Here is a 12,403-nt window from a genome sequence, read left to right on the forward strand (position 1 = left end):
AAAAAAAAACTTTTTTATCAGAAGACTTTATGGCATCTATGAATCTCAACGGTAGGGGGTGGGAATTTGCTGCTTGACGGGTTTGTCGTGGATATATAAGTCGAAGGGGTACATGTGCTTTGCGTTCCTCGGAGAACATTCCATTAAAATACATGCAAAACAAGCACAGTGAGGCCACATTTTGTCGATGGGACAGAGGTTAGGGTTTGGTCACTAGTTCGATACCTATTACGTTGCCGACATTTTGGGGGGTCTGTCTAGGAGCGTGGTACAAGTGAACGATGCACTACCCCAGATGTGATAACAATATCCCCCTATAGGTGAATAGTGGTTTCGTAAAAGTACAGGAAACTCTCAGGTGTGAGTAACCTTCTAGCACAGTAGAGAGACCCACTTACTTTGCAGCAGCCTTGGCAACGTACTCAGTATATTTGTTCGAATTCATGTCGCCTGTAAAGCTGAAGAGTGTGACCGAAGTACTTTTAGACAGTGTTTCATAAGCCATAGCAATCGCGGTTGAGAAGGTCTGTTGTAGTTATTAAAGGAAACAGGCTTAGTCTTGACAGCATTCGATGTTGCTATCCATTCACATCCCCATTCTACTACAGACTGGAGGTCAACCTCAAAGGTTTCCGCATTTTCTTAGATATGTGTTAATAGTTTTTACTATCCAGCAGACCAAGCATTTCTCTAAAATCGATATAATCCGGTTTGAGCTCTTCATCGCAAGTTAGCGTTTTCAGTTTTTTGTCTATAATCCAGCTTCTCTATCGTCACTGTGCTGGTTTACATGTATTTCCACGAAAGATTGTCTTAATACCTTTATATTACTACCTTCTTTAATTGCCCTTTCTTCAAGCAGCTTGTTTCTGGGATTCCTTCTTTGATTCGTGCTTCCAGAGCTGCACCAACACATTTAGAATGTAACGTGAACAAACATCACGCTGCTCAATTCTAAACTTAGGATACACGGTATAAAACTGATCCCAAGTAATTACATCCCAAATGGCAACATGTCACGTTGGGGAATATATATATATATATATATATATATATATATATATATATATATATATATATATATATATATATATATATATATATATATATATATATATACTAGCAGGCCGCCCGGAATTGCCCAGTCGTAAAATACGCTAAATAATATATTTTGATTAATGCAGATTTCATATTTAATATTATATCATATTGGTGGCAATATACAGTATCAATTTAAAAAAAAATGACTCGTGCGCCACCACCAAGAATCGAAACCAAAACGCTTAGCTTACGATTTATTTTGCCTTAGACTTTAATGCGTGACATATGAAAAAATTGTCTGGTTCAAGGCTTAAAATTAAAACATGAACCACTACGTTACAAATGCATATTCGTAATGCCGTCATTAGATCTTCACTTTTTTTTAATTTTCACATTTTTGGACCTGCTAAAACTCAAATATAAAGTTTCGCATGGGTTCGAATACCCTATATATTAATTTTGATATCTGTAGACCAAAAATTGACAGAGAAGTTTCGTAAGCAATATATATGCATACATAAACATGTATAGAAGAGGTTTGTGTTTACTATAAGCTTTTTTACGCAAATATTACACAAGTATAAATCATGTAGAATATCTGCATGAATATGATTACACGTATTGGTAAATTAAAGATGATCATCCCATGAGAAAACCGAAAAAAACTAATAAGGAATTAATTTAAATGAACGTTTAAAAGAATATGCAAATTAGCTAGATCTTTTGCAGATGAAAGCAGTTCAACGGCCCATACATAGCAAAGTTGTATTTTCGTTTAAAATAAATAGAAGAAAATGGTTTTAACATGAATATTAATACACAAAATACCCAAAATTTAGGTATATATATATATATATATATATATATATATATATATATATATATATATTCACAGTAGCAGGCCGCCCGTTGGTCAAAAATTACACATAAATATTACATTTTAATTTATACAGAAACTGAGGCATGTGTATTTTTTTTACAAGGTCCTCACCACTTTTCAAGACCCGGAAGCCACTCGGGGATAAGGGTTATTGCGTATACAGTACGTTAATGTTGAGATTTGATAAAGTGTCTACTAAAGGGGGCGGTTCATCAGGAATTTGTTTATGTTGGACTGGAAGACATCCAAGTTGTAGTCAGGTGGGAAACAGATAGACGGAACAGAGTTCCATAGGTGTGCACTTCTAAGAAAGAAGCTTTGTTCATGGAATCTACGTTTTGATTTTGGCACAGATAAAGAGTGGGAAATATATTGACAGTGGTTTCAGCTAGACGGGTGTTTTTCGTGAAAGATTGGCGAGGGAGGACTAGGGATTGGAGCTCAGACAAGCACCTGCAATGGAAGTAACGATAAAACAAAGACAGGCTCGCAACGTCTCTCCTGTGTGAGAGAGGTTGCAGGGAAGAAAAAAGGGCATCCCCCACTAAGCCACGAAGCCTATTTTGTACACTGTCAAGGCAGGATAGAGTGGTTTTAGCAGCTTCTGCCTAGATGTGGCAACAGTACTCCAGCATTGGACGTACTTAGCTTTTATATAAGTAGAGAATTGCATCAGTAGTGAGATATCTTCTGGAGCGGTTACTTGTTAAGCTCTTGTAAGTAAAAAAAAAAACTGTTAACTTCTTCTAATTTAAAAATGCAAATATTCGAGCTGAGATCAAAACATAAACACACTGAACCAAGAACGATAACCGTAAGGCCAGCTTGACACGTTCTTTAAAAATGTTTTTAAACCAAATTATTCTTAACATAAGGAAAATTTAATTCGAAAGATTCACTCATGCACATTCGTGAAACAGTGAACAAACAGATTCATCCCCTCCTACGTACCAAATTTTAAATTTGGACTATTTTAGCAGGCATTTTTTCGGGTGGAAACCGATTTAAAAGCTTTTCACTTGTCTGAATTACCTATATATCCAAATGTAAACGTGTAGATGAAAAATTCGTTGAGTATGTAGGTTGAGAAGTGTCCTCACACATACTCACTTTTATAGAATAATATTTACTATTATTTTTAGAGATATATAAGTTAATATTTATTATAACTCCATTCGAAATAAGGCACAGTTCCACTTAAATGTGAGGGGTTAATTGTTTCCGACCAAATCTACAGAGGCAGTATGTGAGGAGCTTCGAGATGTCTGTTCACATTACATTTAAACTTCTGCATGCCAGTAAAATTAGGGAGCGGAGACCCGGGAAACGATTCCAAAGTCTATCAGTTCGGATGTAGAAACTATTAGAGTAGAAAGTTTTACCGACTATAGATATTTCTGCAGTTTTGAGGTGGGATTTTGCTACGTAAGTCGAGATTATTTACGTCGAGAGGGAACAAGTGTTTCCAGCTCATCGGAGCACATTCCATTAAACTATTTGTAAAACAGGATCAACGATGCAATATTTCGGCAATGGAGCAGAGGTTGGTGTTAGGTTGATAGTACTATTTTAACACTTTCCAAGAGCGAGAGACTAATGATAAATTCATCTCATTTTCATTTCTATATGTTTATATTTTTATTATTGTTCCGAGAAAACCCCTTATTTAGTGGCCTTGTACAGCTAGATACTTTTATCTCTAAAGTTGTCCAACGCTTCAATTCATCAGTAATGACGTCATTCTTTTTCAAATAATTTTGCGTATATATACTAGCAGGCTGTCCGGCATTGCACCGTCATAAAATACCCTTAAATATGATATATTGATTAATGCTGATTTCGTATTTATGATTATACTACCCGTGACCGGTTGGGTCAGTATGTTATATTAACTATGGAATTCATGTATGAGCGTGACACTTGTGACGTAAAGAAAATAGTGTTTTTTTTTTGACATAACAGAAACATTTCTATGAAAGTATATTAAAATGAAAAAAATATATATAGATAGACTTCTATGGGTCGTTCTGTTTATTATAATTGATTATTTTGGAAAAAAATTACAGTTACTGAATTATAAGTGGTTGGGCATATTTATAGATAAATGTGCACGGAACAGATACCATAATACTTATTATAGTTAAATTCAAATTTTGATATATCTGCTTTTTTTTACATTGCTCATTTCTGTATTACTTTTAAGTATTTTAAACTCCCACTCTTCCCATGTTAAATAATTATTTTGAAATAATAACGTTAATATTTCAGCGTCCGAATTGTTCTTTTGGAGTTTTTTTAGCGTTTAAATTATCCAAATAAACAATTGTCAATACTGTCTGCTTTTTTTTACATCGTTTATTTATGTATTACGTTTAAGTTTATTTTAAATCTCACTCTTCACATGTTAAATAATAATTTCGAAATAATAACGTTAATATTTCAGTGCGCAGGTTATGCGCGCATGCGCAACCGGATGTCGTAAACCGGAAAATGGGTTACATACATCGTTACAAGATCATTTGAGTGTTATAATTATATATATTATATTAGATCCGATATATAGCCATGATTTAAAAAGTTTTAAAAAAATATGATTCATGCGCCACCACCAAGAATCAAAACCAAAATTTTTAGTTTACGATTTACTTTTCCCTATAACATTAATGCTTGACGTATGAAGACATGAAGCGAAAACTATTACGTTACGCATGCGTATTTGTAATGCTGTCTTTCGACCTTCACCTAGTAAATTTCAATTTGTTTTTAATTTTCGCATTTTTGCACCGATTTTCCTCGGCTATAACCTAAATATAAAGTTTCTCATGGGTTCGAATACCCTATATATATATATATATATATATATATATATATATATATATATATATATATATATATATATATAGCTTAATGTCTATAGACCAAAAACTGACGGTGGAGTTTGGTAGGCAATTTTTTAAAACAAATATATGTACGCATACATAAATATATATAGAAAGAGGTTAGTGTTTACTATAACCCTTTTACACAAATATTACGCAAGTATTAATCACGTAGAATCTATATATTAATAGTATAGCGTATGTGTTATTTATTTTGTGTGTTACGCTTACATACGAGTAGTCTTTACCAATCTCCTTTCTGCGTATTTGATCAACGGCGTTAAAATTCTATATATCGGATATTTTGACAGTAGTATTTTTTATTGTATTTTAACCAGCAAACATGTTGATGAGGGGGTAAATTCAAAACCGGAATAGTTCAACTTGGCAAAATAAATCGAATAAAGGGAATAAAATATTAAGCCTTCTGTTTCTTTTGCGCAAGCTATTAAACATTTGTAGCTCAAAGATACTTAATTGTATATTTTTCAGTATCCACTTCTCCGTATCGCCCACGGTAATAACGCTAAAGAGATAAATAAAGGCTAAGCCTAGAGTGCTAAACGTTCTAGTTTCGATTCTAGCAGATAGTAGCCGAGTCATAGTTCGTAAAACTTTTGAAATTATTACTATATATTTGACTCGCTGGCTGCCCAGCATGTCTCGGTCTTATAATATAGGCAATAATATGGGACAAACTTGAATTTTAAAATATTTGTGAATAATATAAAAATATTTATGTTCTATGAAAGAACAAAATGGGGCCACCGGGAAACATTGGAAGGAACATTTTGAAGTGACTTTATATGTGAAGATCATAATCAACAGAAACTTGGCTCTATGAAATAATAAGAAATTCGAATAATTTAAAATATAATATTTATCGTATTATACAATTGGGAAACACTGGACAGCATGCTAGTATATATATATATATATATATATATATATATATATATATATATATATATATATATATATATATATATATATATGGACTGGGGACAGGATATTTTTACGGAAACATAAATCGTAAAATTGCCACTCATTAATGAAACAGCTTTAATGGAAAAATCCAGGAAATAAACGAAGGTTATAAAAAAGAAAACGTGAGTCTTTGAATTTTCAACAAAAAAATGCACTATATATATATGTGTGTGTGTGTGTGTGTGTGTGTGTGTGTGTGTGTGTGTGTGTGTGTGTGTGTGTGTGTGTGTGGATTATTTATCTTCCACCAGACTATCCATTCATGTGAAATCACCTTTGTTTTTTCACCATATTCCCTCTGCCTCACTTTTTTGTATTTTCAAGTAAGATCTTTGATTCACTTGTTATTTCATCAAATACTTTTGCATGCAAAATCCGAACCCGCATTTTGCTAATTCCCACCCTCTGATGAGAAGGAAAGTATTTCTTCGTAACTCCGCGGATTAAGGACTATCAATTTATCTAGTTTTTCCTTTTCAGATTAAATATGTTTTTAACTCATTTCAAAGTGTTTTTTAACATGTTTATTAACTGTTTGCTCGTATTCTAAGCTCTATCTCCTACTTGGTTTTATCGAGCTTTTACATCTGGCTGAGATAACTTTATAAATATTAATTCTGTAATATTTATAATATACTTTAATTTTACCACCTTGCATCATTTTGGTAAATTTAATTGTAATTTTTTTAAATCTTATTTCATATATATATATATATATACATATATATATATATATATATATATATATATATATATATATATATATATATATATGATTAGTTTTTTGGAAAAAGAAACACAGCAGAGTGCTCAATGAAAGGGAAAATCCGAAATATAAGAGCGTATTTATATTTTGGATTTTGTGTACAGAAAGTTGTTAGATGAGACAAGTCATTCGTACCGTCGGTTTCTAGCCCGATAATTAGGACCGTTTAAGATATCCTTATCAAGCTCTCTTCAGCCAATATTCGTCTCGAATATTGCCGAACATTGGCTGAAGAGAGCTTGATAAGGATATCTTAAACGGTTTTAATTATCGGGCTTGAAACCGACCGTACCAATGACTTGTCTCATCTAACAACTTTCTGTATACAAAATACAATATATATGTATATATATATATATATATATATATATATATATATATATATATATATATATAGTTTAAAGAAGTTTTGAATAAAAAAATGTAAAAATAAATGTAAAAAAAATGCAGTTTAAATTCCCGTACAAAATAAATAAATTAATTTAATTTATCGCAGACTTAGCACCTACACAACCCGACTTCTAAAAAGGTAATAATTACAAAAGAGAATTCATTAATATGAGGATGGGAAAAAATCCTTGACAAAAATTGTAAAATAGAAATAGACTTAGCAATTGCATCAGCCGATTTCTCCAAAGTCTTCAATTATAAAAGAGAATTTAACAATATAAGAAAGAAAAGAGAAGACCTTAATTAAAATTTCTTAAATAGAAAACGGGGATCCTCAGTTGTTTACCATGTAGCTGTTCGAAGATTTAATATATATACACACACACACACATACACATATATATATATATATATATATGTATGTATATATACTAGACGTTCAGCTCGGCATTGATCAGGCCCCATGTACTGTTTATAACTTTATGTGCATACGTATATATACATTAAACAGTTTGGATCATGTTCAGATAACCTACATCTAAAATTTCAAGTGTTTAGACCCAAAATTGACGGATGGGGTTTGGTAGAATCTGGAAAGTTCAATTGATTCAACTTTGACTCATTGACAACCACATTTGCGCCTAAGAACTGATTAAAAAGCTTGCTGCATGTCTTAATACTCTTTATGTAAAATTTCAAATGTTTAGACACAAAATTGGCTGAATAGTTTGTTAGAGACCGCAAAGGTAAAATCTTTTGAACTTTGTTCCCTTTTTTAGCAGCCAAAATTTCGGCAAATAACCAATTATAAAGCTTGCCCTATGTATGAATACATTTTATACAAAATTTCAAATATTTACACCAAAAATTGGCTTAGTAATTTATTGGAGACCATAGAAGTACTTTTTTTAAACTTTAACCCCAACTTTGACTCTTAACATTAACTGTTTTGGGGTGAACTAAAATTAAAAATTTTGATCTATGTCCAAGTAACCTACATCTAAAATTTCAAGCGTTTAGGTCCAAAGTTGGCGGAGGAGTTTAGTAGAGTGTTCTGACTGCTAAATTGTTGAACTTTGACTCCTGGATAGCCAAATTTCTGGGTGAAAACCAATTAAAAGATTTTCCCTAATCTCAGTATCACTTACGTCAAATCTCAAGTCTGTAAACTGAAAATTGACAGAATAGTTTGGTAAAGATATGTACACACACAGACACACACTCACAGAGACAATTCCACTGTTATGGATATATATATATATATATATATATATATATATATATATATATATATACATACATATATATATATATCTATATATATATATTTTTATATATATATTTAAATATATATATATATATTTAAATATATATATATATATGTATATATATATATTTATATATATATATATATCTATATATATATATATATATATATATATATATATATATATATATATATATATATATATATATAGAGAGAGAGAGAGAGAGAGAGAGAGAGAAGAAAAATGTGATTCTAAAAGTATATTTTACATAATTTTTTTGTTGGACGGGATAGTCACAAAATGTTATATTGAAAATTCCTTAGTCCTTGATTTAACGGCTAGAGAAGTAGTTACGCCTTTTAAATTGACCATAAAACAAAACATCTTTAATAGATTTAAGTCATGTTTACTCATGAACTCCTTGCAAATGGATTTTGCTGGAAACATGGATTACACGTACTTGGATTATTACACATTTGTAGAATATTTACAAACATTTTTGGATTACTACGTACAATCTAGATTTTAATTTCATTCAGAATGTCAACACCATAATTCCAGATTTTTTTATGGAAAAAATATCTTCTATTATTTTTTCGTATTGATAATACTGGATTTCTCCACATCTTTTCATCTGGTTTTTAATCATTTACTCTTAATGTATCTTCTCATTTTTTTTTTACATTCTCTCCATTTTATAAACTTTTTTGCAGAAAAAAGTGTTTTTTTTTGTTTTGTTTTTTGCATTCATAACTTGTTTTCGTGTAATGTTGTGTGAATGAATCGCTGTGTCAGCAAATCCATAGCTTCGCCGTATTATTATTTGTGTAGTATCTTTACTCCGATGAGGAGAACGCATTTCTCTAAAACAGCACAGATTAAGGAAATTTCAATATAATATTTTGAGTATCCCGTCTAACAATAAATTAATCGAAAATATATTTTCAATTCTTTTTTTCTATAACAAGCCATATTTCCAATCTTTGTTGTATTGAGCTTCTTTTTTTTTGTGTGGGTAGTATGTATATATATATATATATATATATATATATATATATATATACTCCTATGAATTCGTTTTACTTTTGTGCGTATTGATATTCATATTAAAACTCTCTTTTCTATTTATTTAAAAAGAAAATACAATTTTCTTATATATGGAATGTGGAATTGCATTCACTAGCAAAAGATCTAGCTAAATTGGATATTATTTTAAACATTCATTTTAATTAATTCCCTATTAGTTGCCTCGGTTTTCTAATAGGATGATCATCTTTAGTTAACTATTATGCGTAATTATATTCGTACCGATATTCTACATAATTTATACTTGCATAATATTTGCATAAAAAGTTTATTGTAAGCATAAAATTGTTCCATATAAATTTATGTATACGTATATAATTTTGTTTAACAAATTTTGCCTACCAAACTCTTCCTAGAGTTTTTGGTCTACAGACAGAAAACTTCATATATAAGGTATTTGAATCCACGCAAAACTTTACATTTGGGTTTTATCCCGGAAAAATCGGTGCAAAACTGTGAAAATTAGAAAAAAATGAAATTTGCCAGTGAAGGTCGAACACCGGCATTACGAATACATAACGTAGTAGCTATTGGTACATGTTTTAATGTTTAGCCTTACAGTAAACATGCATTCATAGTCCAGTCATTGACAGCAGAGGCAAAATAAATTGTGAGCTGAATGTTTTGGTTTCGATTCTCGGTGGTGGCGCATGAGTCTTTTTTTATACTTATTAAATCATTACTATATATTGCATCCAATCTATCTATTTATCTATCTATATATTTATAAAAGTGAAAATATCTGTCTGTCTGCTCTCTATGGTAATTAAGGAGGACTATTATACAGAAAGGCATTACTTTACATATTCACACTTTTATATATATATATATATATATATATATATATATATATATATATATATATAACCTTATGAACAGTACATAGGGCCCCAGCAAAGCCGGGAAGTACTGCTAGTATATATATATATATATATGTATATATATATATATATATATATATGATGAAAATAATGGAAACAGTATTCCGACAAAATAGAGAAAATAAAAAGGAACAAACCGTATTATGTGTTCATCAACGTTTCGTATTTATTTCGAGACTTCCTTTGGATGAATGAGATTAAGAAACAAAAAATACCAGTACAAAATATTTGAAAACATACACATTTTTTTAAATATTTTGTACTGGTATTTTTTGTTTCTTAATCTCATTCATCCAGAGGAAGTCTTGAAATAAAGACGAAACGTTGATGAACACATAATACGGTTTGTTCCTTTTTATTCTCTCTCTCTCTCTCTCTCTCTCTCTCTATATATATATATATATATATATATATATACATACATACATTAATAACTAAATATATATATATAATTATATATTTATATATATATCTATATAAATATATATATGTATATTTACATATATATACATATATTAATCTACATATATATATTATGTTGTTCGTTTATGTTTTTCGATAGTTTTGAATGAATTCAATTATTTATACAATAGTGCATTTTCACCTAAATGCGTGTTGGGAATATTTATTTTCGCTTTGACCACTTGATACCTTAAAATAGCTTACGTTACAAGATTTCAAGCTACGTTAAAGCTGGAAATCTCTTCTCAATTATTTTTTTTTAGCAAATTTTACCCCAAACAAGGCACATGTTCCCTGTAAAGGGTAGACTGAGGAGTTTAAAGGACGTATTGTGTTGTTGGTCATTGCTATTGGTGGTAGATAAGGTTTCTCGTGATTATTGAAGGGAACAAGCTTAGTCTTAGCAGCATTGAATGTGGCCATCCATTTTGCCCCCATTCAACTATAGATGTGAGGTCACCCTCTGGTGTTTCTGCAATTTGCTTAGATATGTGTTCATTTGTTTTCCCCTCCTGCCTGTTTTAGAGAGTGGTGTCATCAGAAAATATACCCATCTCCGAAACAATTTCATCAAGGCGGTCATTTATGAATATCAGAAATAATAAAGGTCCAAGGATAGACCCCTGAGGTACTCTCGCATTTATATCCATATTGTTTAGATGTATGACCGTCGAGGACAACTTGGATTTTTTTCTTACTTAAGAAGGATTTAATTGCATTATGTATTATTCGACTTATTATTTATACTACTAACTATTACAAAGAAATCATCCTATTGACCACTGTACACTCAATAACCCTTACCCTCAAGTGGTCTCCAGATGATTTCTTTGTAAAAAGGGGAAACGGCATATGTATTTTTAAAATAAAATATAATCAAAATATAATTATATTTAAAATAAATAAATATATATATATATACACTTACATACATATATGTCTATATACCCATATACATATATATATAAATATATATATACACCCACACACCTATATATATGTGTGTGTGTGCGTGTGTTTTTTTTCTCTTTCTGTATTTCACTAATCAACCTTTCATTGTTTCTTTCTAACGATTTGTCTTTTCTCTCACACATTCCGTCTATCCTCGTCTTTCTTCTCTGCAATTTTTCATTTTATTTTCTTTTTTTTCCCACTTTTCCTAATCACCTTTTAATTACATCATCATCTCATTAAGCATTTTCTCACACGACTCTCCTTCTCTCTGCTATGTTGTTTCGCGCGCTTTCTTTCTTTCCCCATTCTAATGGATATAATCATTCTCTTGCTACGTCAGAAAATGTGTTGTAAAAGATGACGTCATCATGTATGCGCGATGCCTTTTATGAATTTTCAGACAAAATGGCGTCAATTTGCAATTCAAAACAAACGCTTACAAACAAGCAAAGATACGAAAAACGGAAATCAAATTAGACAATTACATAAGTATGAGCAAAGTAGACCAAGACAAAGAATAACCCGAATTCACTTTTTCATGCAACAACGACAATTTTTTTATCATTATACCGCCACACGTGACTTCTCGTTACGACTGTGATGTCTCTAACGTAAACGTCCCTCTAAAGTGCTCTCTATCTTTTTTAAATGCACTATCAACACAATTTAGATAACAGATAGTTCGATAGATATATAAGAAAAAAAATGGACAATGTCCTTTTGGGACGCTTTTGAATGTCCAGCGCTTATGAGGACCCAACGAAACCGTTGACAATTAAAATGCAGTAGCATCATATTTATTAAAAAAA

At 30.8% G+C, this 12,403-nt stretch overlaps 1 protein-coding gene across 3 annotated transcripts in view; it reads left to right on the top strand.

Annotated features, from left to right (window-relative positions):
* Nucleotides 1-12,403, top strand: part of LOC145246173 (uncharacterized) — a 422,674-nt gene that overhangs the window by 531 nt on the left and 409,740 nt on the right. The gene's annotated exons all lie outside the window — the stretch shown is intronic.

The sequence above is a fragment of the Euprymna scolopes genome, chromosome 23 (assembly GCF_053919585.1).
Source record: "Euprymna scolopes isolate OS-2025 chromosome 23, ASM5391958v1, whole genome shotgun sequence".
Lineage (NCBI taxonomy): Eukaryota > Metazoa > Mollusca > Cephalopoda > Sepiida > Sepiolidae > Euprymna > Euprymna scolopes.